The sequence below is a fragment of the Adiantum capillus-veneris genome, chromosome 18, assembly GCF_014529385.1.
Source record: "Adiantum capillus-veneris isolate H3 chromosome 18, ASM1452938v2, whole genome shotgun sequence".
NCBI lineage: Eukaryota > Viridiplantae > Streptophyta > Polypodiopsida > Polypodiales > Pteridaceae > Adiantum > Adiantum capillus-veneris.
The window spans coordinates 10,935,192-10,957,492 of record NC_140948.1 but is presented as its reverse complement, the minus strand read 5'-3'; positions in this window follow the sequence as shown (position 1 = coordinate 10,957,492).

The following is a 22,301-nucleotide window of genomic DNA, read 5'->3' as shown; positions in this document are numbered from 1 at the left end:
TACTCTTACAAGCAACTATTTCTAATAACCCTTCAGCAAAACAAAACAAGCATGCAGGGAACCGCACCAAAAACTCTAAAATTCAATAGCAACCTCAACCAAAGAAGGAACCATCTCCACAAAAGACCAATATGGTGACGGGACGAGAGGAGTAGCAACCACCAATAGAAACAACAAAACTTCAAGATTCAACAACAATCAAAGCTAGACCAAGCTTTAAGCCACATCATCAACAACAAATTAAATCAAGAGCAATACAATTGCAAAAACTACTCTTTAAGAACCAACAAACTTCAACAAGAAGCTTCCTCATCAAAATCTCTTGGGCGGTTATCTCAAGACGCTCCTCTTGCACAACATGTTTCTTTTCAAGTGCATTGACTTCAATGGTAGAGCCAATCAAGGCTACGGATAGACACAATGTTTTGACCCATGCACAGTACTACCTTGATAGCATACTCTCTTCTAGGAGGACTTTGACTAACAGGAGGAGCGGCATTCTAAATATGAACACAAGTTAGATCAAGAGATTTAGATGTGCAACCTGTTTGGACAAACAAAATATATAAACCCCTAGGTGTGTAAGTATGTAAATAATGCTAATTTCACTTGGATTTTGTTATATTTTAGCATGAAAAACATCAAAAAGGAGCAATCCACCAAAAATACAATTATGTATTGATTTTGTATTAGTCTGTACATTTTTGGTATGGGTTTGTAACTCTTCTTTTGGTTTTATCTAATTTTCTTAATAAATAAATGATAAATGGCTATTAGAGTCGCATCAAAAATTTGAGCATCCTAAGTGGATCCTGACCATAAGGCAAATAGGTGGTAAAAATCTTGTGGAATAAAAAACACCTTGATGAAAAGCCTATGTTAGCCACAAAGACCTCCACTTGCAAAATATGAGGTAAATATGTGAGACAATATCCAAATTAAATGATTTTTGAGTCTTTTGCGCACTATAGGAATTGGTACGACTAATAGGTGAGTTGGAAAACTGTATGAGCCGAGAAGTCAAAGACCAAATAGACCAAGAGGCCTTTCAAAAGCTCACTTGCATTGTGACCTTGAGAGAGAGAGAGGGGAGGGGGGGGGGGGGGGGGGGGGGGGTTACTTGTGGAGCTTGCACTCTACAACTATCTACACAATCTTCCACCACACATGGTGGCTTTAAACAGGAGAAGTATGTTCCTTGGATATCAATGAAGATTTAAGAATGTATTTTCATCACGAAAATCATCGTCGGGGGTCTAGGAAGCAAATACGGCACATGTGATTTAGTGTGGAAAAAAGGCCATTGGGAGTGGTACATGCACCAAAGCACACCAAATTGGAACCATATGCTCATAATCAAGTAATAAACAAGTCCACAAGATTATCAGGTCATGTGCAATGATAAGTATGTTAAAAATTGCTATGACCACCGTTTGCTCGGAATGAGGTTCGCTGCAATAGCAGTTTCATATGATCAAGGGGAGGAATGTCTATTTGGATCACCAATGTGGATATTCTTTCGACACCAAACCACCAATTTTTGTGTAACGGTGCACCAAGTCAACGTAGACTCCTCCAAACATAACCAATGATAGTACCACAAGATTGTGTGCAAAGTGACCAAATCGTTTCAAATTGCCAAAATGTGGGTCCATTAATACTCTGATTTGAAGCAAAGTTGAAACCTAGAGATGTTAAAAGTTTATGCATCTCAAGTCAATGTCCAACGTGGTCCTAGTATGTATTGTGTCTTTTAGGTATTTATTTTACATATTTGACAAGATATTGGGTAGGGCAATGGATTGAGGGGGGTACATAAAGTCCCCAAAATTGCTATATAAAGGCACCTCTGCCCCATCGTATAATCATCTAATTCATTGCCAAGTCAGTTGGTCCTCTCTCTCTCTCTCTCTCTACATTCTCTCTGTATCTCTGGACTTGGACATCATTGACTTTGACAATAGAGCCTAATGTAACTGGTGTTTCCTACTTACAAAGCCATCAATTTCACAAAGTGGAGAGATGTAGCAATTAATATCCTGCAAATAACTATAGCTCAAGACATTATTTGATGATCTAGATAATCTAAAGAACGTCCCCTAAGTTTGCAACAATAATTGTGACTTGTGCAAAACGATTTTGGTTGTGTTTTTTTTCCCTTATTGGATGCAATTGTCAACCTTGTCAAGTCTCCTTGAGGATGATTAAAGGGAACTCACCAAAGTAACATTGGTACCAACTTTGGGATGGATCCTTTCGTACTCGTACCTTCTTTTAACTCCCACCTTAAAACAATGTCTGTGTTCAATTGATAAGCAACCAATGTGACTGCTAATACTTGTTTAGGGAGGTAAAATCATCATAAATGGTGGGACATGGATTGATTTTCTGTGCTAACTTCTTTTGACCCCCACCTTCATAGGTTTTGCTCAGTTTTGGATTGCTTGGACTTTGAATTTCCTCTTACAACTCAAGCGCTCCAAGTATAATCACTCAGTAATGCCAAAATAGGAGGCTGAGGTATCATGTGTCATAATTTCAAAATAAGAGATTTATCCTCACAAGGGTGTGTAATACTCCAATTAAGTTTTTCGAGGGTTAAAAAAATTTAAAGAAAACACTATTGCTCACGGTACACAAGGCTGTCATTTTCAACATCTTTCTGAATAGTTGATAACATACCAAAAACAAACATGCCGTACACTTTTTAGTAAGCACCACACCTACGCTTGTGCAAAGCACATTCTCAATAAAAGGCTCTATTTGAAGCGAGAATAAGGGCAACCAAAAAAGCTGTCTGCCATCAAAACTCTCAGTGAATGGTTTGCAAAGTTTCAAAAATGTCAGACGTTGCCACACTGTTTTGCCATGCTGCGAGGGCAAAGACTCTTTTTCCTCACAAAAAGCAGGAACATGTTTTTCTCTGGCAATGTTTTGCTGATAAATGTGTGCTTCGTTTACTGTAATTACTGTTCCATTTACAACCCCCTAGACATGTGTTTCATAGAGGAATGCAATCACACGAGCCCTCCCAGCTACTTTACCTGCATGATTCTTTTTTGCGACTCCCTCCAGTGCTGGTTTCAATGCCTGTTTGACACCCACACCCATCTGGCACTCTGCAACATCAATTGCGAGAGCCAGCGCTCTTGAACCCTCAACCTTGAAGAGTAGATTCAAGCACCTTATCAGTTGAGCTATCGCCCAGTTTTCCCAAGACCTTAACATCATCTACAGCATGACCCTGAACTTTTGCATTTTGAGTGCTCCGAACGGTCATCTGAGATTGTAGAGACCTACCTTCACACTGGTCTTAAGGGACCAGTGGCAGTGGGCCATCTTGAGGTCGGGTTGGGTATTTCAAGGCCAACTTGAACAGAGCATCTCCCCACACCCGGGGTGGCTTGGAAGCCAAAACTCTGCCGCATGCCTTTTCCAACGCTCAGCTTGTACATGTAAGCACAAATATAAATAGACAAAAGCTCGTCCATGTTTATGTTTTTTCCCAGATTTACTCATCCCACAAACGCTGGGGCCGGCAGCAATCCCTCCATGCAATGTGCATCCACTTCCCCATGTTCGCCAGGGCTTCATTCAAGAGCATGTGCCCTTAGGGCCAAGGCCTTACAACCAAAACCACCACCAAGTGCCACGAGCCAGTATCTTATGAACTCATTATACTGAAGGATGTGAGGTGAACAAATGTACAGTAGTTTTCTAAACTCAAAACTAACAGGCAAATGGTAATGTATCCATCAAGGTCGAGAGTAAGGGGCTAGCATATCCACGCCCTCCATGTTCATGCCAATACTCTGCAGAACTGCTCAGTTCAGCCAATGGATTGCTGCCTCGTCAGTATCCGTAACAAAAACTGCTGTAGGCAACCCTCTCAACAGCCACCATTTGCCGACTGCCATCGCTTGACGGCCTGGAATGGTCCTTCAGGGACTATTCACCTGTCATATGCGCTCCCACCATGGGTCCCAGCCTCCACCGGTCACAATGTGGTTAACCGCACATATTACAGGGAATGGTCCCTGGAGGATCATTCCCCGCACTATTTAGTGCACCTTAAGACTTTGAACTTTCTAACTAGCCATCGATACCGACCCCAAGAGAGCAGTGTCCTAAAATTCAAACAAACAAACTTTACCCCAACCAGAATGGCATTGTGTAGGAAAACGAAATCAGCTGCAGATAAAACAAGTAAAGCCAAAACAAGATGTGCAGCTATTGATCTTAGCCACCAAGTATTTTCAAGAACTCCGACGTACCTGTACTACAAATGAAACATGTCAAGCATAAAAAGCTGGCAGCCCTTAGGGGTTAGTTTAACAAGGGGCCAATTCGATAAGGCGTTGAGACATATAACTATGTCCATAAAAGAAAGGAAGAAAATTGTGAAACGAGAACATGAACCAATTGACTCCGTACCCTTTTAATAAAGAGAGGTTGCTTGCTTGCATTGAAGGTACAAAAATTATCCTTCTGCTGTGACTTAAAAAGGGTAAGGTTTTATTTGACTCAAAAGAGTTCCAAGTAAACTTGCAAGACGGCATTATAATAAAGACCACCAGAAAGAGACAAGTGTGACAGAAATTGAAATCTGCCCTGCATGACTTCATATGACATTGTGAATGATGCATTCTTGAATCCCTTTATAAACGGACTTGTTCAAAAGGCAGGACACAAACCTGCTGATGTCGCTCATAAGCATGGCCTGCCATATCAAGTAATCCAGTTTGTTCTTCACAGTATAGCTTGCGGTTCCTTGCACTATTACTTGAAACTGTTGTCAGGGAGCCCCAACTAGACAATTACACCATCAAAACTGCTCCAGTAACCATGCAAGTATTCAGCCATGAAAGTTAAGCTTCTTCATTACTGTGGCATATGCACTATGGACAACAGCTGGACGTCTTAGTTGACGCAGTTGCTTATTTGTCTGCAGCCAAAATTAAACTAGAAATTAATACTCAAAGAGGGAGGGACGGCAGCGTGAGAGCAGTAACCAGGGGGAATGTGGGGGGGGGGGGGGGGGGGGGGGGGGTTTGCTTTTAAACTTGTCTGTACGGCCAAAACAGCTCATGTGAAACAAGACCTACAAACTTTTTGATCCCCCGTCCTCTTTGCTCTCCCTCCAAGAGATCGGTGACCCTCCCTAAGCTGTGTTGAACCTCAGGACTATTCCATTACTTCAGCTCATCCCTTTCCCCAGTATACTACCACCACCCTGATCAATTTCATCTTTTCAAAGAAGAGTCAGGAACAGCTTCTATATCTATGGCAACTGACCGATTCCGGCAAGTGACTCCACTCTACCGCTCGCTGGCCCCTCTCTCCCCCGCACCCACATCCCTCCTCCCTCCCTCCCTCCCTCCCTCCCTCTCCCTCACTTCTGCCTTCAACATTTTTCTGTCCATTTCCATGCAGCAATACTCGGATGGGGGACTCCGCCCAACCATCACAGAGGGACTCTAATGCAGCCCCCTCGACCAACCCCTTGAAGTCCCCATTCAACTTCATCATTTGCCGGAGGAGAAAACGAGCCTATGCGCTGAGGGCTGACCGTCTCCAGGTAACCTCAGTCATCTACAAATTGTCGACATGCGCCGCACCCAATAGATGGGCAGTTTGAGACTTGGTGCAGGCTCGCCTCTTCGCGTAGGTGGGTAAGATCATTGATGTGCAAATTCTTGGTCGAGGGTACAATCACCTCAAGCTTGGGAACTCAAACATGGTAATCAGGGTGCTACAAATGAGCTCTTAACTTTGGGTGGAGCGAGCACATGATCCTTGCAAAATCTGAATCTTCAGCATATTGTGGCTTCATTTCGTCTAGTTCACAATGGTACGGAATTGACACTGCCGAAATTTGGGGCTTTTGTGACAACGCATCAGCCACCACGTTCTTTTTCCCTTGCACATGCACAATCTGAAAATGGAACATTGACAAGATGTTTGCCCATCACATGTGTTTATCAGACAGTTTCGTTTGTGTGAAAATATCCCAAGGTTTGATGATTTGTTTGGACAACAAAATCAGCCGAAATTTGGGGCTTTCGTGACAACGCATCAGCCACCACATTCTTTTTCCCTTGCACATGCACAATCTGAAAATGGAACATTGACAAGATGTTTGCCCATCGCATGTGTTTATCAGGCAACTTCATTTGTGTAAGAAAATATCCCAAGGTTTGATGATTTGTTTGGACAACAAAATCAGCCCCTAGCAGATAGTGTTTCCAACTAGTGAGAGCGTGAATTACTGCCAGCAATTCTTTCTCATAAACTTGCAAGTTCCTTTTGGTCTTCAAAAGAATTTTGCTCTCATATGCAACTACTCGGCCATTCTCCATTAGAACCGCACCAAGACTGTGGCCACATGCATCACATTGAACCACAAAAGGTTTCGAAAGATCTGGCAAAATGATGACCGGATTTGAAGTCAACTTTTCTTTCAAGTGTTTGAAGGCTAAAATTTCCTTGGCTATCCACTTGAAAGTAACTCCTTTCCCTTGCAGTGCATAGAGTGGAGAAGCAATCTCAACAAAATTTCGGATGAACCTCCTGTAGGAACATAATCCTAAAAAGCTTCGGATGTCATGTACGGACTTCAAGTCGGGCCATGACCTGATTCCTATCACTTTGGCAAGATCATACGTACCCCATCCATTGAAACAATGTGCCCGAGGAAGTGAATCTCTTCCAAAAAGAATTCACTCTTCTTCGCATTAATGAGTAGCATGTACTTGCTTAGCTCATTGAAAACTGCAATCAAGTGCTCCCTATGCTCCTCTTCAGACTTTGAGTAGACAATCACGTCATCAAAGAAGGTACCCACAAAGTTTCTATGTGGTCTAAATATTATGTCCATCATTCTATTGAACATGGGAGGAGCATTTGTGAGACCGAATGGCATGACAAGAAACTCATAGAGACCAAATGTTGTCTTGAATGCAGTCTTATGGACATCTTTTGGCCTAATGTGTATCTGGTGGTACCCACTCTTTAGGTCTATCCTGGTAAACAATGACGCTCCTTTGAGCCGATCAAGGATGTCGGTATGGGGAACATGTTCTTGATGTTATTCTTATTCAAGGCGCATGCGCCATGAACGAGAGCCTGGACTGTTTGTGTTGACTTGCAAGTTGCTCTCCTACTACCCTGTGTCCAATTTGCTCCTTTTGGTTTAATTCCTCGAACCCACCAACTTATGAAGTTGTAAGTGACTTGACAAGTGGCCCAAATTCTATCTGGCGCACACAAGCTTCAATACTCATCCTAACTCAGTGCAAACTGGCGAAACTAGTCCCAGACTGACCGACCTAGATTCCCAATGTGAGAAACCTGTTTGGCCGCAACCGTTTCACGTTGGCCATGCAATGTCCACTTGCACCTTTTCAAGGGTTTCGGGGAAAACAGGTTTAAAGGAGAAAAATATAAAATATGTAGTACATATTTAAAGAAGGCAGCAGGAAAAATACACCTCATAGTGACAACCCTTCTCGGTATTTCTTTATTATTATGCTTGCACAAGTACAAGGTCCAAGGGTCCTCTCTCTTCGCAGTGCTCCCAAGCTAATCTGTCGGCAAAGGAGGCCATGGCACCCTTTTAAAGGACGTAGGTCTAGCTCAAAAGTTGTTACATGAAAAGCATTAGTCTAAAAGAATCTCGAGCCTCAAAAGCTAGTACTCCATGGGCTGTCCATACTATCTGCCACGTCATCTGCTGTCAACGCAAATCACGACGCGATTTGCGGCGATCCGTACAACCTACGTCATCAATTGCTTCGCAATTTGGGCCTCTTGCTGTTATTTTAGAAAGGTTTAAGACCCCTCGAGCGGGTTTCATAAGTTAGGCACGTTAGGTTTTTAATCCTAACCCCCTTGGGCCCCTCGAAAGATACCTACAAGTTAGTAAAACTTCTTCTGCCTCTTTTGCTATGGTTCAGGCCTTGCCATATCTTCACTTTATGACAGTAAAACTAGTTCAGTAGACACTGACTCTAAGCACCGACATACTAGACCGCATAAATCTAGCACTTGCACGAAGACAACTGTAACGGAACCGGCACCACGTACCAATAGAAAGGAACAGGATGAACAACTTTAAGCACTTCAAATAACAACTGAACTGAAAGTGATGCACGACACACGAGACGCGGAGTGGCGAAGTACCACCCCAAGAGAGCACTGGCCCCAAACCTTGGCGCCCCTTTCGGTATTTCTGTCACGAGGACGTGGCAATTGTTAACTATGTCATGAGGACGTGGCAAATGCTAACCTTAGTTGTTGGTTTCTTTCCAATGATTTTTGTTTTATTTTTGAGACCCTCTTTTTGAAGTTGCAAGGACATTGTATGGCCAATGTGAACGGTAGTTTCACCCGCAGACGGGAAGTTGGTCGGCACTGGAATTCGTATAGTAAGAGGATGTCTAGGCTCAGTCCAAGGTCATGTAGGTCCCCCCGTCGCACTTAGCAACTTGGTGGATACTAGGAAGTGAACTCAATATCAATAAAGGCATAAAGTCAAGGTGGGATCACCAAAGGAAAGTATCCGACAATTGGGCCACATTGCACTTTTGAATGTCGTCCCAAGGACGATAGATGGTCGGATGACCAGTGAGAGCCTAACGGAAGCATCTCTTAAAAATTAGGAAACTGCTATTTCGGGCCATGAAATGTGTTCGCGTCATTACCTTCGGAATGACAAGGGGAACATTTTACAACTTTGCCGCGAAGTCAACTGGGCAACGAGTCGGGAGATTTTTAGGCGGCAGCCCCGAAACGGGAAATTGCTTGTAATCGTGCCCAAGTGGCGCATTTTAGTGCACTTTCCTCTTGCAAGAGAAGGTAGCGCTGATTTTTAAGCTGGGAGGCTCATTTTGCAAGAACTGTCACAGGTTAAGAGCTATAGTGCTTTCTTTCCACTCTATGTACAATGTGGTGCTAGAAGTGATGCCGTGCACACTACACACTGCCCTCTCTCCCCTACGTGCAGTTATGTGATGCCCCACAAGAGGGCTGTTCGTTTGACTAATGTACATTTGTGTGGGTTCATGCGCGATTGCCGAGGCAAGAGCCTCTTGCACAGGTATTGGGTTAGCTAGTTGCTAATCCCCCGCAGGTACAGGTGAATTCAGAGAGGTTTCACGTGAGAAATCGCGTCCGATTCAAAGGGCAAGTAGCCCTACAGGTGCGGGAGCTCGAGGACTTGCTACGGATGCGACCGGCTCGGAAACGAAGCCCAAAACAGGGAATTCAGCCTGCTGTGCATTTTTGCAGGTTTAGGGTTTCGGCCCTAAACGGTCTCTAATCCCCCTAGGAGGTCCAGGGATGCTAGAGGACCGCTGTAGAGGTGATCTGGCACGTTTTTGGGGCAGCAAACAGAGAATTCAGCGTGCTGCAGATTCTCGCCAGGTTTTCCTAAGTGTACGTATGCGTCGGGAAAGTCATTTATTGCTTGGGGATACTATCTGTGAAGCGTCCTAGTATAGTTATGCTTCTGAAATCAGGCCAGAACGGGTGGATTTCAGCCCTAATTATGCGGGGCAGCTCGTAGAAAATCACAGGTCTTATTCCCTCTGATAATATATAAAGAAATACCGAAAGGGGCGCCAATTTTGTGGCCTACAGGTTGTCGGCGTCTACTCGAAGCATTCTAGCTTCCAAGCCGTGTGTGTGCATAAGTGTTAATTCCCGTCGCAGGTTCCCTTTGCAAAGTGCTCTATGTGTTTGAGTCTAAAGTAAAGAAGTTCGGGTGAAAGCCAAAGCCTACCGCCCCACGGATCTTTTTCAATTTCTTTATATTGCCTCAACACGGTACAACTCCCATGGCTCTGCTCTGAATCTCCTACGGATAGACTGCCAGAGTGAGAGCCCATAGGTCATATTTAAAGGGCCTTGGCCTCTAGAAGCAGTTACATGAAAAGCTTCAAGTTCTAAAAACAGCTGGTCCAAAGGCTAGCAGCCCATGGCTGCCAGCGTGATTCACGGAAATCTGTACAGCTGCCACGTCATCAACGTAAAACGCGGAATTCCTTACACCTGCCACGGCAACAACCTACAACGCGATTTGCAGGTGTCCCTATTGTCCTGCCACGTCATCAACTGTTACGCAAGTCCTCTGTGTCTGTGATTGGGTCCTACTTTATTTTATTAGTCTTTGGGTCACCTAGGCCCCATCAGATGGAGTCAAATAAGTTGGTAAGAACTATTTTTAAAATTTTCCCACTCGGCGAGGCTTTGTAAGTTGGTAAAACTTTTGTTGCTGCTTCTTCTTAGGTTTTAGGCCCCTCGACCAGGATCTGCAGGTTGGCTCCGTTCTCAGTGGCTTGACATATCAGCAATTTATGACATCCCCCATTCTTGAAAGAAGAGTAGCTCAAAAAATTCCGAGGGTCATTCCAAGGGACATTTCGAGGGACAATTTGTTTTCTCATTCCAGATCAAAGCTCTTGATATCCTGCATCGTTGGCTTCCCAAAAAAATATCATCCAATAAGGAGTATATTCTCATTCCAAATCAAAGCTCTTGATATTCTGCATAGCGAAATTAGCCATCACACCAAGACCGCGTTGATCATGAACGGGTATCTCAATGCGCTAAAATTACATACCTAGGCAATCTCGTCCAATTAGGAACATTTTCAGTGGTTGGCACATCACAATGCAACACAAATGCTCACTTATGCATGTTACAAGACACAACGAACAACGTTGCTAAGCACTCCCTCAAGACAAACAGTCTGCAGTATGAAGATACTCGACCCCCCCCCCCCCCCCCCCCCCCCCCCCCCCGCAAATAACCTAAAAATGTCTGGGCCATGAGCTCAGAGGACTGATACAACCAAACGCTCCCTAGACCGCAACCTGCGTCACCTGGAGGTTTCAAGCATACAACCAAACGCTCCCCAGACATCCCGTCTGCATCGTTCGGAGGTTTTCCAACGTACAATGAAACGCTCCCCAAACGTGCCGTATGCATTGTTCCAAGGTTTTCAAGCATTACAACAAAACGGTCCCTAGGCATCCCGTCTGCGTCATTTCGAGGTTCAGACAGTACCAAAACAACATTTCTCACTACTCCACCCGAGAGTAAATCACCAAGCATTGAAACCACTATTATACCAAAGTCAAACAATTCAAATCCGTAGACAAGTTTAAAACAGATACCATCCATTTCAAACAGTACTTTCTCAAACAGAGTTCAAAAGTATTGAAATCGACTAGATAATTCATTCAGGTTGTTATTCAGACAGCCGAACTTTGAGGACGACTAGCTTGTCCTACTACATCAATATAATGGTACGGTTCCGGATGTGGAGGGTCGCATCACTCTCGTCATGCCAAGGCATGCCCAAGAGAACGTCGCAATTGGCCAACCTCATAATGTGAAAATTGGCTTTTCCATGATAGCCTTGAATAGTCATTGGAAGAGCACCAATGAGCGGTACCACTTTTTGAGTTTGCCTCGTGGCTAGCTCGGCTTCAAGTTCTCCATCCTCGGCATCGTTATCAAAGTGCATCTGCTCGAGGAAGGCTAGATGGATGAAGTTCTCTGTAGCACCGGGGTCAAAGAAGATCAGAGCTTTTAAGACGTTGACTTTGCCATAAGCTTTGCACAATTAATTCGTACTCTCGAGGTTAATGCCATAAATATCAAGTATTGGTCAAATCACGGGTCTAGTTCTCTTCGAGATTCCTGTATAAAGAACATAGTGGCTACCCTCACTCAGCTTATGGCAGTTGCCAACATTCGTCTTGCCTTGTTGGAGGGAAAGGACAATGAGTTTCAAGGCAACATGAAAGGGGGTCAGCAAAAGAAAAATTCTGCAAAGAAGCCCGTTGTGAAAGTGACTCATGAAGCGTCCAAGGGGTCAGAATAGGCAACGGTAAGGACTCAACCGAGACGTTTAAAGGACAGACTAAGGAAAAGAAAAGGAAGCCTTTTGTGCCCAAAAGGCTTTAATGGCAGAGAACAAATGTTTCATATGCGAGCAGCCTCGTCACTTTGCTACAGATTGTCCACAGAGAAGAAGACCAACTGATTCGGATGATAAAGAGGATAGGAAAGGCAAGAAGCCCAAACCCACAGCAAGTCTAGTGCTAGATATGGTGGGTAATAGGCCAAGTTCATATGCCAATGAGTCATGCAGAGCGTGGGGTAAAGTCAGGGACCAGACACCACTTATCTTCTTTGATCCGGATGTTAAAGCAAACTTTATCTCACCAGAATTGGGTATCAAAGTTGAAGAGATAGGGTACACACCAGAGGCAAGGTTGGCATGTCCTTGCCACTCGGGGTGTGTTACGCCTATCATTGGAAAGTTGCGTCTGCATATTCAGTCATATGTGGACACAGAAGAATTTTACATCATGCCACTAGAAGGGTGCGGGTGCGGGTGCGATGCGCTGTTGGGAATCCCGTGGATGTTCCATATACATGGAGTGTTGGATGTCTTCAACAAAAAGATCACCCTTTAGCATAGGGGCAAAACTCACATCCTTGATGTAAAGCTTATAGGGGAGTCTACCCCTACTGTATCTGCTTCGACTATCATCTTTTTGCATACTTGATTTTTGCACGTGATGTTTGAGATAATTATCAATCAAATTTATCTGTGTTAGATAAAGATAGGTCAGCATTTTTGCAAGAGTTTAGTGACTGCTTTTCTGATTCATTACCGTCTCGATTGCCGCCAGAGAGGCCTGAGGATCATGCGATAGATTTGGTGCCAGGTTGTAGCCCACCAAACAAAGGTTAATGCGGCTCAGCAAAAAGAGATTATGGGCCAAGTAAAGGAGTTGTTAGAGAAAGGGTTGATTCACCTTCACCCTTTTGCTCCCCAAAGAAGGATGGCTCTTGACGTATGTGTATTGATTACCGTGCATTGAATAAGAATACCATCAAGAACAGGTTTCCTATCCCAAGGATTGATGATACTCTTGACCGACTAGAGGGTGCTGCAATTTTCAGCAGGATAGACCTTAAGAGTGGGTACTATTAGATCCGTATCATGCCAGACGATGTGCATTTAGGACGACATTTGATCTGTATGAGTTCTTAGTGATGCCGTTCGGTCTTACAAATGCTCCTGCTACGTTCAATAGGATGATGGATCGGATTTTCCGCCCACATCAAAAGTTTGTTGGCACATTCTTTGACGACATGATAGTCTACTCAAAGAATGAAGAGGAACATAGGCGTTACTTGACCATTGTCTTCGAGAAGCTATGCAGTCACAGGTTGCTTGTTAATCCTAAGAAAAGTGAGTTCTTCTTGGAAGAGACTCACTTTCTTGGCCACATAGTGTCAAAAGATGGTGTCCAAATGGATCTTGCCAAGGTTGAAGCAATTAGGACATGGCCAGATTTGAAGACTATGCATGATCTCCGTAGCTTCTTGGGCTTATGCTCTTACTACAAAAGGTTTATCGGGAACTTTGCCAAGATTGATTCACCCCTTCGTGCTTTACAAAAGAAAGAGGTCACGCTCAAGTGGACACAAAAAGAGATTTCAGGTTTTAATCTCTTAAAGGAAAAGATGACTTCGCATCCAATAATTGTCTTACCAGATCTCGAGTCATTTGTGATCCAGTGTGATGCATGTGGCAACAGTAGTGGGGCAGTGTTAATGCAAGATGGTCGGGTAGTAGCTTACGAGAGCAGAATCTTGCAAGGGCCAGAAAAGACGATGCAAATCTATAAAAGAGCTATTGGCCGTGATTCATGCGCTTTCTAGTTGGAAGCACTACTTGTTAGGTGTTGATTTTGTTGTCTAGACAGATCATCAGACCTTGCGCTACTTCTTGACACAGTCAAAATTATCTGAAAAGCATATGCGATGGGCAAACATTCTCTCTATGTTCCACTTTCAAATTTTTCATGTGGAAGGCAAGAAGAATGTTGTGGCTGATATGTTATCAAGAAAGCCACAAATTTCAGCTGTGTCAATTCCTTATCATCATGAGCTTGATGACATGGAGCACTATGCTATTGATGAAGATTTTGCAAGGATCTTTGAACAGTTGCAAGATGGGCAACGCCATGAGCACTACCTTCTCAAGGATGGTTTTATGATGATGCATGGCAGATTATGTGTCACTAGGCCATTGCAACATAAGGTTATCATAGAAATCCATGTCCATCGTATGCAAGGCATCGTTGTATAGATGCGACAGTAAAAGCGATCGAGACATTCTTTTATTGGCCTACTTTAAGAAGAGATGTAGATGCCTTTGTGCGAGCATGCATGATTTGCCAAAAGGTCAAGTTTGACAGGCAAAAGGCACCAGGGTTATTACAGCCACTGCCTATTCCAGATAAGCCATGGGAAAGCATTGCTATGGATTTTATTTTTGATCTTCCAAGAACACCGACAGGGAATGATGGTATATGGACCATTATTTGCACGTTCAGCAAGCACGCCCATTTTATTCCTGTCAAGAAGAAGAAAAAAACATGACCAAATGGCACGTTTGTTTATGTACAATGTGTTCAAGTACCATGGTATGCCACAATCTATTGTCAATGATCGTGATCCTCGTATGACGAGTCTGTTTTGGAGAGGCTTGTTTGAAAACATGGGAACCACACTCAAGTTTTCCTCCTCAATTCATCCACAAACTGATGGACAGTCGGAAGAGGCTCATTCTATTGTCTTAGATCGGTTGAAATGCTATATGTCAGATAATAAGGGCAAGTGGGAACAGTATCTACCTATGTTTGAGAATGCGTACAACAATACGGTGCTTTCGTCAACAAGCAAGGCACCTTTTAAGATTGTTGAGGGTGGCAAAAAGGTTCCTCCCATTTTGTGCACAAACGACAAAATGTTCGAAGTAGATCGTTATGATGACAATATAGATGAAATGTATAAAAAGATCAAGCTTGCCTTGGAGAAGACTCAAGCAAAGCAAAAAAGGATGTTGATCGTCAACGTTGTAAATTGTTGTTTTCACTTCGTGATTGGGTACTTCTACGGTTTGAAAAGGCAAGGTTAGAGAAGATGAAGGGCAAGGAAAGGTTGTTTTCGAAGCTCAGCATGCATGGGCCTTTTCAAGTACTTGAGAAGATCAGCGATGTTGCTTATAGGCTGAAATTGCCTAATACGTGGAAGATTCATAATGCGTTTCACGTGAGTGTTCTAAGATCCTTCATGGGTGATGTGCCAAAAGATATGCCAGATGAGGATCAACCAGAAGTTGAGGAACTTGATGAGGACTTGGTAGTTGAGCAGGTTTTGGCACATAAGGAAAGAAAGTTAAGGAAAAAGTTGCACGACAGTATTTGGTGAAGTTTAGGAACTATCCACCTATGGATGCAAAGTGGATGGAAGAGAGTGAACTGCTAAAGTCACCGAATGTACTGCAGCTTTACCTTGAGGCCTTTGGGTTACAACCTACGTATGCCCCAACCCAATGAGTTCAAAAGAGGGGTAATGATGGAGCTAGCACATCAAATGTACATACGGATTTAGTCCAATAGAAGTGGACATTGTTCTACAAATGCTAAAGGTATTATGCTCACTTCTATTGTAGATGAAATGACAAAAGTATTAAGTCATTTCTATCTATGTTTCATGACCTTTCCTGTGGATACATGTGGTGATAAAAGGGTGCTAATCACACTAAATCGTCTATGGCAAGTTTTTTTTCTTTCAGAAAAAAGATCCTTCTATTAGTTAGTAAAACTGCCCCTAGGGCTACAACCACCTCTACTAGAGAGGGTTAAAACAATCATAAGGGAAGACTCTCCCAATGAAAAAATAGCATATGTACAATGAGGCCTAAATCAGAAGATGGGAGGAGGGAAAAGCCACACGGGTGGACAATAGTGCCATCTGAGCTCACCCCGGACCATGGTGAAGAAAGGCCTAGGGCGCCAGAGTCGAAGGAACGTCTCTCTACGCTCCCACAAGCAGTTGGAGCTGCCCTGAAGTCTCTCGAACTGTACCCTGAGAGTATGGAAATCTCGAACAATCTCCGCTAGTGGCACAAGGCGAGCCTCGAAGATGCAAAAGTAGCGGGCCAACCAGATGAATCAGAGTGTCAGGCCACAGACGAGCTCCCAACACACCTCTCTCTCACTGCACCACTCCTGTGGAGTAAGCTCTATCACAGGCTAGAGTGTAGGTCGACCCCCCTGTATCACTGATAGCTCAAACTGTAGGACCTGTGAGAGTGGACCAAGCAGCTGCCCCCCAGGTGTATTGTCGTGTTGTGGAAAGAGCTGGCATCAGCCGAAGGACCCAAAGCCAAACCTGTTGTGCCATAGGGCAGTCCCACAAACAGTGACATTGACTCTACAAAGGATGGTCACAAGCTGTGCATGCTGCCAAAAGGCCACTATATACTAGCCAGCTCCCCATTGTTGTAGCTCTTTGTGCAACTAGCCACTGGAACAGAGTGACTAGCCGCGGTTGTCTAGCGTCCCACAACCTCGCCCAAAAGGCTGACAAGAACTCAGCTTTGAGACCCCCCTCCTGCCAATAAGGTGTTGCAGCAGGACAAGCCTCTCTCCGTGCTACCAGTATGTGATGTCCCAGTCGAACAGTGTACTGAAAGAAAGGGACCCCTGAATGGTCGGCTGAAGAGAAAGGGTCCCTCCAAAACCCCTCTGTAGGATCCCACTGCACTCGTGCCAGTGGACAGCTCTTCCAAGCCCAAAGCCTCCAATGGCCTGTCTCAAGAGCTGCTGGGTCAGGATCTATGACACAAGTCCTCCCGCAGATGCCCACTACTCGAATCCTCTGAAAACAACACTCTGCAACATGTGGAGCCTCTACTGAGACTGTGTAATCGACCCTCGCCCTGTATCTCGAAGAACATGGAGGGTACAATCTCTGAGCAAGCTCGAACTGCGATGAGAATCTCCACTCGCGTGAAGGCCCCCCATCCATCTGGGAGCTGTTGTCTCTAGAGGTGTGAGCCACTCAGCTGGTGCTGCCTCTGTGATGTGGACACATGCTCTGCACCCCTCTCATGCCCTGCAACTGGATGCTCTGTAGCTCCTTTGACAAACCTGAGAACTGCAGCCAGTCACTTAAAGTGCGTACTGGTCCCTTTGCCATGGGACCCCAAGAAACATGAGGCCTACTACCAACCAAGTGGCTTCTCTGATTGCTAGCCATGGGGTTCCAAACAAGGGGCTGTCTCAGGCACTCCTCCGTGCAAGTGGGCTGGTCCTGCTCCAGGTCGTTCCGCAGCTGCTCCCAGGAGCGAAAAAGCTCACAGCAAAACAATCCTCCAGTCTCCTGCTCATACCAACTCTGCGTATCTCTGTGAAGATCCATTTGATGGAATGTCTCCAGGGGCCTCCTGCCTGAGGCACTCGAGCTCTAAGCCGCTAAAGCAAAAACTCCTTCCAGGGCTCCTCCCCTGGAAGCAGTCCTCTGACAACAAACTTCCCAAGAAGATCTCTGCTCTGTTGTGCTTGGTCTATGATCCCCAACCCCCCCTCATAACGAGGTAGAGTGATGACCTGCCAAGATACTTTGGCCCGGGCTATCTGAGTGTCGCGCCTTGTCCAAAGAAAGTTCCGGATCAGCCTCTCTACCTTGCTGATGCAGCAGCTCGAAAAAATCCAGCAAGATTTAATGTACCACATAGTAGCCAACAACACCTGGTTGGCCACTAAAACTCTACCTACCAAGGAGAGCCTTGCCGAACTCCAATGTAATAACTTCCTCCGAATGGACAGGAGGAGGGGAGCAATCTGCTGCTCAAGAGACAAGTCTGACAGCCCAAGTAGCAAACTGCAATCCCTGCAGGAATCCATCTAAAATCCTCACCTCCTAGAAACCAATCAAACGTAGGAGCACTGCCAACCTAGAAAGCCATCGTCTTCCTCCAATTGATCTGTGCCCCTGATGCACAACAAAACATCGCTAGAGCCTGCTCACACTTGTGCAAGTTGGCCTCATGGCCCTCCAAGTACAAAGCTGAGTCGTCTGCAAACTCAACATCCAGTAGCTCATCACTCCGAATAGGGAGCGCTAAGCCACGCAAACCAATCTGCTGTGAAACCAAGAATCTGCTCATCGCCTCAGCATAAAACAGAAAGAGGAAGGGGGCTAGAGGACATGTAACGAACTGTTGACGTGTCAAAGCCCTGAAGAATGGAGTCAACTTGCAGATGTCGACCGAGGGGCCTAAACACTAAGAAGAACAAGTAAAAGAAGAAGAAGTCCTACCAACTTATGGGGACCCCATTCGATGGGGCCCCAAGTGACAAAGGATTAAAATAAAGCAGGACCTACGCACACACACACAAACTGATGACGTGGCAAAATTTCAAAAATTGCGATAACATGATGAGGTGGCAAGCTGTACGGATTTCCGCATTGTTCGCTGGCTGATGACACGGCAGGCTGTATGGATTTTTGTGATTTACACTAGCAACTTTTTGGCTTTGCTTTTGGACCAGATGCTTTTAAGTTTGAAGGCTTTTTACTGTAAACTGCTTTTTAGGCCAAGGGCCTTTAAATATGAGGTTAGGGCTCATTCTCTGGCATGCTTCTTGGAGAAGGTGCAAAGTCTGGAGTACCGGCTTGTACTATGTTGATGCAATATAAAGAAATACCGAAAGGGGTGCCAAGGTTCGAGGCCAATACTCTCTGGGGTGGAATTCCGCCGCTCCGTGTCGCGTGTCGTCTCTCTCTCTCTCTCTCTCTCTCTCTCTCTCTCTCTCTCTCTCTCTCTCTCTCTCTCTCTCTCTCTCTCTCTCTCTCTCTCTCTCTCTCTCTCAATTCAGTTGTTATTGAAGTGCTAAAAGTCTGTTCAGTCTGTTCTTTTCTATTGGCACGTGGTGCCCGTCTTGTGATAGGACAGCCCTGTCTAACAGAGCGCGTGAGCATAAAACGGTCTTCTCTACCTCCTACCAAAAGCACCTCACTGTGTGCACGTCTGTAGAGAGCTGACACCCCTTTGATCCAAGCATCTAAGAAACCCACCCTACGTAGAATGCCCTTCAAGAAGTCTCAGTCAACTCTGTCGTAGGCCTTCTCCAAATCGGGAAGAAGTATCACCAGATCCTCACCTCAGAGGCGCGCTACGGCAGACGCCTCCCAAAAAGTGAAGATATTGTCAAGGATACTACACTCCTTGACAAAATGTAACAAACTTGGACACCCCAAGTCTGGATTCTACCGCGAGACAACAAAGATTCACTTCAAAACAGTTCACAAAAGACGAAACGGCTCGGCGTAGTTCCTTGCCAAGAGGTATTGGCCCCAAAGACTGGTGCCCCTTTCGGTATTTCTTTTTATACTTGGTACAAAGTACAACTCAGCCGCAGGTGCTCGCTCTCAGACTCTGTGTCCAGATGCTCTGCAGAGTGAGCCCCTAAGGCCACTTATAAAGAGTTTACAAGGGATGCTGAAAGCAGAGCCCCAAAAGCTTTTAGAATACAAAGCAACTGTCCCAAAATCAACTTATCAAAAATCTGCCAACAAAAGTTGTCAACGTAATCTGCGGAAATCCGTACGCTCTGCCACGTTGGCAAGTCAGGCATAAAGCGGGATTTCCGTACAGCCTGCCGCGCAATTGTCAGTGCATTACCCGGGCGTCCGTATTGGCTGCCACGTCAGCATGCGTCTATGTGTGTGTGTGTGTGTGCACTACCACGTCATCAGTTTATGGCATACCCCCCTCTTGAAAGAAGTGTAATCGCCCTCGATTACGCCTACAAAAACAGACAGAGGCCATAAACTGTCTTAGTAGACACTGACTGTTAGTACCGACGCACTAGACACAACACATCTAGCACTTGTACAAATCGATAGTCACATCACTGGACATCACTTGACATCACAAGACATCACATGACAAATCACATACAAATTCGTTCCAAATCTCAGACCATGATTAATCGGCAACGTATTTAGTAATCGCATCTAGATCAAGTCAGGACCTCACAGATGCCCGAGTAACTAATCCTTATTGCAATCATGTCTATAGAGATTTATGAGACCGAAATGCTGCAGTCATTTGTCTTTCAGTTCTTGCACTCAAACAAGTCAAGTACAAATCAATCATTTTCATTTTCGGGAATTCCAATTCATAGTCATACAACAGAATACTGTCAGCCCATCATTATCCCTGAACCCAAAGACACATCAGTGACTCTATTCAAAAATCGGGGTAATCGGTTGACAAAGGAGCGGAGTGACTCCCCTCTTGTGCAAGCCCGCTGCACTAGATTCACCCATGCTGAAATCGGGGTTCTATCGGAGTAGACTATGCTAAACCGAATGCTTCAAGGTAAAGTTCCAAAATCTGAAGAGTATCTGCTAGGTCCTCCTCCTCCATCCACTTCACATCCAATGCAAGATAGTTCTTGAATTTAACCAAGAACCGCCTAATCACTTTACCTTTAATCTTTCTATCCTTCTGTGCCAATGTCTGTTCTGAAACGAGTATCTCCTCGCTTTCCTCCACTTCGGGTTGCTCATCTGGCTCCCCATCGTCGGGCACATTGCCTTTAAAAGGCTTCAATAGACTCACATAAAAAGCATTGTGAATCTTCCAAGTATCAGGGCAGCTTCAAACTAAAGGAGACATCCTTCATCTTTTCTTTTATCTGGAAAGGGCCATAATACCTCATGGCAAGCTTTGGCCTCATGGCAAGCTTTGGAAAAAGCCGCTCCTTTCCTTCTCGTTTTCTTAGGCGTGCCTTCTCAAAACGTAAGAGCACCCAATCGTCCTCCTCTAAATTTCAAATCACGACGATGTCGATCTCCTGCCTTCTTATGTCTTTCTTGAGATTTCTCTAAAGCCTTCCGGACCTTGGCAAAAGCAGTGTCCAAGTCCCTTGTGTACCGATCGGCTTCAAAAATCTTATCCCGGGTCTGGGAAATGTTCTGATCTACCAGTTGATTCCCATTTTCCTTTCTTTCCTTGTGCCCTGGGACCTGCAGGTAACGTCTTTTCCTTCCCTGTTCATTGGCACATCAGAGACAATCATCGAAACCCTAAGACGCACTATCATATGATTCCTCTTTCTATGGAATCCTTTGATGAGCTTGCATCTGGTTTCCTTAGTTCATCGGAACCCTCTGATTCATTAGAATCCTGTGATAAGCTATCATCTCGTTCCCTTGATTTATTCTCTTCACTGGAAACTCTTGCCTTTTGATACTATCCTGCCCGTCGCATAAGTTAATGAGCCGGCATGCAATCCAAATCGTTGATTAGTCATGTCCCATGGAGTCAGACTTCTGGTTTAAAGCATAGTCTTGAATCTCTTTAGCAAACCATATGAAAACTGCTCAATCTGGTCTTTCAAAAGATTCTTTGACAAGTATCCCAAAATCTCTGGCAGTAGTCATCCAATGTATCTTTCTCAGTCATTGTCAAGTGATGCCAAAGCATGATGACATCTCTTGCATATTCATCGTTCTTTTCAAGTAAGATAACGCCTTTCGCTCCCTGAAATGTTCTGAGAACCACGCTTCAGAGAAGGCGATGTCAAACTGTTGTTCAACTCAAGGGCTCGATGGGTGTCCTGGCCTGACTCCCTTCCTTGAACTCCTTGGTTTTCTTGTCGATCTGGTCATTGTAAAAAGAGGAAGACCTCTCTTCCTTTAAACGGCTAGATGGCCTTCCATGCTGTCACAAGACGGGCACCACGTGCCAATAGAAAAGAACAGACTTGGCAGACTTTTAGCACTTCAATAACAACTGAACTGACAGAGAGAGACGACACGCGACACGGAGTGGCGGAATTCCACCCCAGAGAGTATTGGCCCCAAACCTTGGCGCCCCTTTCGGCATTTCTTTATATTACATCAACACAATACAAGCCGATACTCCGAACTCTGAACCTTCTCCAAGAAGCATGCCAGGGAATGAGCCCTAACCTCATATTTAAAGGCCCTTGGCCTAAAAACCAATTACAGTGAAAAGTCTTCAAACTCAAAAGCATCTAGTCCATAAGCAAAGCCAAAAAGCTGTCAGCACAATTTACGAAAATCCGTACAATCCTGCCACGTCAGCACCGCCAGCGTGAAAAGCGAAAATTTGTATAGTTTTACCACGTTATCAGCCAGTGTGATTTTCCGAAATCTGCCACGTCATTAGCTTGCTTCGCAAGTTCTTGTGTGTGTGTGGGAGTCATGCTTTATTTCCTTTATGTCACTTGGGGCCCCATTGGACGGGGTCCTCATAAGTTGGGAGGACTTCTTCTGTTACTTGTTCTTCTTAGGGTTTAGGCTCCTCGGCCGACATTTGTAAGTTGGCTCCATTCTTCAGGGCTTTGACACGTCAGCAGTTTGTAACATCTCCCCTTCTTGAAACA